The 5,000-nt window shown below is 52.0% G+C and overlaps 2 non-coding genes and 1 pseudogene across 2 annotated transcripts in view; all 3 read left to right on the forward strand.

Annotated features, from left to right (window-relative positions):
- Positions 1–1,878, forward strand: part of LOC123666337 — a 1,903-nt gene extending 25 nt beyond the window's left edge. The window contains exon 1 of the ribosomal RNA XR_006745232.1: positions 1–1,878. This exon is cut by the window's left edge and continues 25 nt beyond it. This is a non-coding gene — a ribosomal RNA (small subunit ribosomal RNA).
- A 264-nt stretch (positions 1,879–2,142) lies between these two features.
- On the forward strand, positions 2,143–2,299 carry LOC123666317. Its single transcript, XR_006745214.1, has one exon. It is a non-coding gene; the product is annotated as a 5.8S ribosomal RNA (ribosomal RNA).
- A 678-nt stretch (positions 2,300–2,977) lies between these two features.
- Positions 2,978–5,000, forward strand: part of LOC123666302 — a 4,203-nt pseudogene continuing 2,180 nt past the window's right edge.

A 5,000-nucleotide genomic window follows, 5' to 3' on the forward strand; every position in this document is an offset into this window, starting at 1 on the left:
ATATGCTTGTCTCAAAGATTAAGCCATGCATGTCTCAGTGCAAGCCGTATTAAGGCGATACCGCGAATGGCTCAATATATCAGTTTTGGTTCCTTAGATCTTACTCAGTTACTTGGATAACTGTGGTAATTCTAGAGCTAATACATGCAATCAGAACTCTGACCAGTGATGGGATGAGTGCTTTTATTAGATCAAAACCAATCGACGGAGGGCGTCTCGTCCGAAGTCGTTAATTTTGATGAATCTGGATAACTTTTGCCGATCGCATGGTCCAGTACCGGCGACGCATCTTTCAAATGTCTGCCTTATCAACTTTCGATGGTAGTTTCTGCGACTACCATGGTTGTCACGGGTAACGGGGAATCAGGGTTCGATTCCGGAGAGGGAGCCTGAGAAACGGCTACCACATCCAAGGAAGGCAGCAGGCGCGCAAATTACCCACTCCCGGCACGGGGAGGTAGTGACGAAAAATAACGATACGGGACTCTTTCGAGGCCTCGTAATCGGAATGAGTACACTTTAAATACTTTAACGAGGAACAATTGGAGGGCAAGTCTGGTGCCAGCAGCCGCGGTAATTCCAGCTCCAATAGCGTATACTAAAATTGTTGCGGTTAAAAAGCTCGTAGTTGCATTTGTGCGCCGCGCTGCCGGTGCACCGCATCCGCGGTGATACCGACACGTCTGCGGAGCATATCGTCGGTGAGCCGGCGGTAAAACGCCGGTTCAATATCAAAATCCTATCGCGGTGCTCTTCGGTGAGTGTCGAGGTGGGCCGACAATTTTACTTTGAACAAATTAGAGTGCTCAAAGCGGGCTCAAAATGCCGCTTGAATATTTCGTGCATGGAATAATAGAATATGATCTCGGTTCTATTTTGTTGGTTTTCAGAACTCCGAGGTAATGATTAATAGGGATAACTGGGGGCATTCGTATTGCGACGTTAGAGGTGAAATTCTTGGATCGTCGCAAGACGAACATCAGCGAAAGCATTTGCCAAAGGTGTTTTCATCAATCAAGAACGAAAGTTAGAGGTTCGAAGGCGATTAGATACCGCCCTAGTTCTAACCGTAAATATGTCATCTAGCGATCCGCCGACGTTACTACAATGGCTCGGCGGGCAGCTTCCGGGAAACCAAAGATTTTGGACTCCGGGGGGAGTATGGTTGCAAAGCTGAAACTTAAAGGAATTGACGGAAGGGCACCACCAGGAGTGGAGCCTGCGGCTTAATTTGACTCAACACGGGAAATCTCACCAGGCCCGGACACCGGAAGGATTGACAGATTAACAGCTCTTTCTTGATTCGGTGGGTGGTGGTGCATGGCCGTTCTTAGTTGGTGGAGCGATTTGTCTGGTTAATTCCGGTAACGAACGAGACTCTAGCCTGCTAAATAGGCGTCGTCATTTAGGTGTGTCCGATTTCGGTCGGACAACTCACTGGCGGCGTATTAAAATTCTTCTTAGAGGGACCGGCGGCTTCGAGCCGCACGAGATTGAGCAATAACAGGTCTGTGATGCCCTTAGATGTCCTGGGCCGCACGCGCGCTACACTGAAGGAATCAGCATGTTCTCCCTGGCCTAGAGGCCCGGGCAACCCGTTGAAACTCCTTCGTGCTGGGGATTGGGGTTTGCAATTATCCCCCATAAACGAGGAATTCCTAGTAAGCGCGAGTCATAAGCTCGCGTTGATTACGTCCCTGCCCTTTGTACACACCGCCCGTCGCTACTACCGATTGAATGATTTAGTGAGGTCTTCGGACCGACACGCGGTGGCTTCACGGCCGTCGGCGTTGCTGGGAAGTTGACCAAACTTGATCATTTAGAGGAAGTAAAAGTCGTAACAAGGTTTCCGTAGGGGAACCTGCGGAAGGATCATTAACGAAACTGCCGTATTGCGAGACGTATCGCCCTCGAGCGTGAAGTTTCTGCGATATACGCGTAGTGACGCTAATAGACATTCTGTTCAACGACGGAAAAAAAACGACGTTGAACAAAAAAACAAAATATAAAAGTCGCGCGCACCGTTTCGCGGTGACCGACCGTACATTTTATTTATTTATTTTTTTTTTTTTATTTTTATAAGACTCTTAACGAATCTTATTCAATTAATACGATGTAGATTTCGATCTACAACGAAACCATTACCCTGGACGGTGGATCACTTGGCTCGCGGGTCGATGAAGAACGCAGTTAACTGCGCGTCATAGTGTGAACTGCAGGACACATTTGAACATCGACATTTCGAACGCACATTGCGGTCCGTGGAGAAACATCCAGGACCACTCCTGTCTGAGGGCCGGCTGCATAAATACATATATCACACTGTACGTTCGTATATAAATTCGTTTATTACGATCGTACATATGACGGTCTCCGTATGTCTCAATCAGAGACTTCGGTCCGTTTAAATATTGTTAACGTTCGATACGGAGCGAATAAGCGTATATGCGTATATGTGCCGTGTGTGCGCGCGCGTATATTGCGTTTACGTCGATGCGAGAGACAGCGGTACAGGTTTCGACCTGTACCCGTATCTCGCGTACGTACGCGCAGCTCGACGTTCTCGTCTCGAAGACGACGACGTCCCGCGTCTCTCCGTCCTTTCGGTGACGTCGCGCGCGTATAGTCTTAGAAAACAAACTAACGACTATACATATGCGCGCTTCTATGTCGACGGGGTAAACGGAGAGCGATGCGGCGACGTCGCGCAGTCCGAGAGACACGGATCGTCGTTCTATCGCGCGCGTCCTGTACGTTATACGCACGCGAATCATCCGAGTATCGTTCGCACGAACGACGACGCGCGTACGCGTATGCCGTCGCGTAGTCGTCGCGGTAGGCGGACTCGACGTCCGAAGAGCGCGTCGACGCCGACGCCGACGTCGAAGACGGGACTCTAACGAGACCCCCGTCTCTCGGCGTACCTTCGGCGCCGTCGCGTCGACGGATATCGCGTCTGCCTCGTTTTTTTTATCGTTGGCCTCAGATCAGGGAGGATCACCCGCCGAATTTAAGCATATTAGTAAGCGGAGGAAAAGAAACTAACCAGGATTTCCTTAGTAGCGGCGAGCGAACAGGAAATAGCCCAGCACTGAATCCCGCGGTTGTAACGATCGCGGGAGATGTGGTGTTCGGGAGGTATCGCTTTCTCGTCGTCGCCACTCCTGTCCAAGTTCGTCTTGAACGGGGCCGTTTTCCCGTAGAGGGTGCCAGGCCCGTAGCGACGGAGCGAGACGGCGAGAGGTACACTCCTCAGAGTCGGGTTGCTTGAGAGTGCAGCCCTAAGTGGGTGGTAAACTCCATCTAAGGCTAAATATTACCGCGAGACCGATAGCGAACAAGTACCGTGAGGGAAAGTTGAAAAGAACTTTGAAGAGAGAGTTCAAGAGTACGTGAAACCGTTCAGGGGTAAACCTGCGAAACTCGAATGAACGAACGGAGAGATTCATCGTCAATCGGCGGCGTACGGGCGCGCGCCTCGATGTCGAACGCCTCCCCTCGCGGGTGCGTCGTGCGGCACGGGTCGCGTCCGTCGACGTCCGTCGACGGCGTGCACTTCTCTCTAAGTAATACATCGCGACCCGTTCGATGTCGGTCTAAGCGCCGTTCGGGAGTCCAGTCGTCGTGTTAACGCACCGCTATTGGACCGTGACGGTGGCCGATCGGCCGTCGGACGGTAGTACAAAGTCGTACTTTTATACGAATCGCGCACGCGCCTCGCGCGCGTCCGGCCCGACGCAAGCGAACGCCGTACAATGTCGACGTCCTGCCCGAGTGCGGACGTTGACGCGGCGCTGCTGTCGTCGCAGCCGTGCTGTCTCGGACCGTGCGCGTATCCGTCTGCGATGATTCATTTTCGGGCACTCGCAGGACCCGTCTTGAAACACGGACCAAGGAGTCTAGCATGTGTGCGAGTCATTGAGATTATTCAACGTAAAACTGAAAGGCGTAACGAAAGTGAAGGCGCGCGCTAAACCGCGCGCTCAGGGAGGATGGAGCGTCGGTCTCGATCGATCTCTCGCACTCCCGAGGCGTCTCGTTTCCAATCCGTGAATGTAGGCGCGCTCTGAGCACAGATGCTGGGACCCGAAAGATGGTGAACTATGCCTGGTCAGGTCGAAGTCAGGGGAAACCCTGATGGAGGACCGTAGCGATTCTGACGTGCAAATCGATCGTCGGAACTGGGTATAGGGGCGAAAGACTAATCGAACCATCTAGTAGCTGGTTCCGTCCGAAGTTTCCCTCAGGATAGCTGGCGTCGATTATTAACAGTCCCATCCGGTAAAGCGAATGATTAGAGGCATTGGGGCCGAAACGACCTCAACCTATTCTCAAACTTTAAATGGGTGAGAACTCCGGCTTACTCGAACGATGAAGCCGGAGATCTGATGACGGTGCCAAGTGGGCCAATTTTGGTAAGCAGAACTGGCGCTGTGGGATGAACCAAACGTAGTGTTAAGGCGCCTAAAAAACGCTCATGGGACACCATGAAAGGCGTTGGTCGCTCATGACAGCAGGACGGTGGCCATGGAAGTCGGAATCCGCTAAGGAGTGTGCAACGACTCACCTGCCGAAGCAACCAGCCCTGAAAATGGATGGCGCTGAAGCGTTTTGCCTATACACTACCGTTACGGGCACGTGCGACGTTGTACGTTTTGCGTCATTATGCCGTAACGAGTAGGACGTGCGCGGCGGAGTGCGCAGAAGGGTCTGGGCGTGAGCCCGCTTGGAGCCTCCGTCGGTGCAGATCTTGGTGGTAGTAGCAAATACTCCAGCGAGGCCCTGGAGGACTGACGTGGAGAAGGGTTTCGCGTGAACAGTAGTTGCTCGCGAGTCAGTCGATCCTAAGCTCAAGGAGAGATCTTATGTCGATGTGGCGTGTTTTCTTTTATATTATATTATATATAAACCGAATAACGCCCTTTGAGCGAAAGGGAATCCGGTTCCTATTCCGGAACCCGGCAGCGGAACCGTTTCAATAATCGTTCCCTCGTTTCAAA

This window comes from Melitaea cinxia, chromosome 25 (genome assembly GCF_905220565.1).
Source record: "Melitaea cinxia chromosome 25, ilMelCinx1.1, whole genome shotgun sequence".
Lineage (NCBI taxonomy): Eukaryota > Metazoa > Arthropoda > Insecta > Lepidoptera > Nymphalidae > Melitaea > Melitaea cinxia.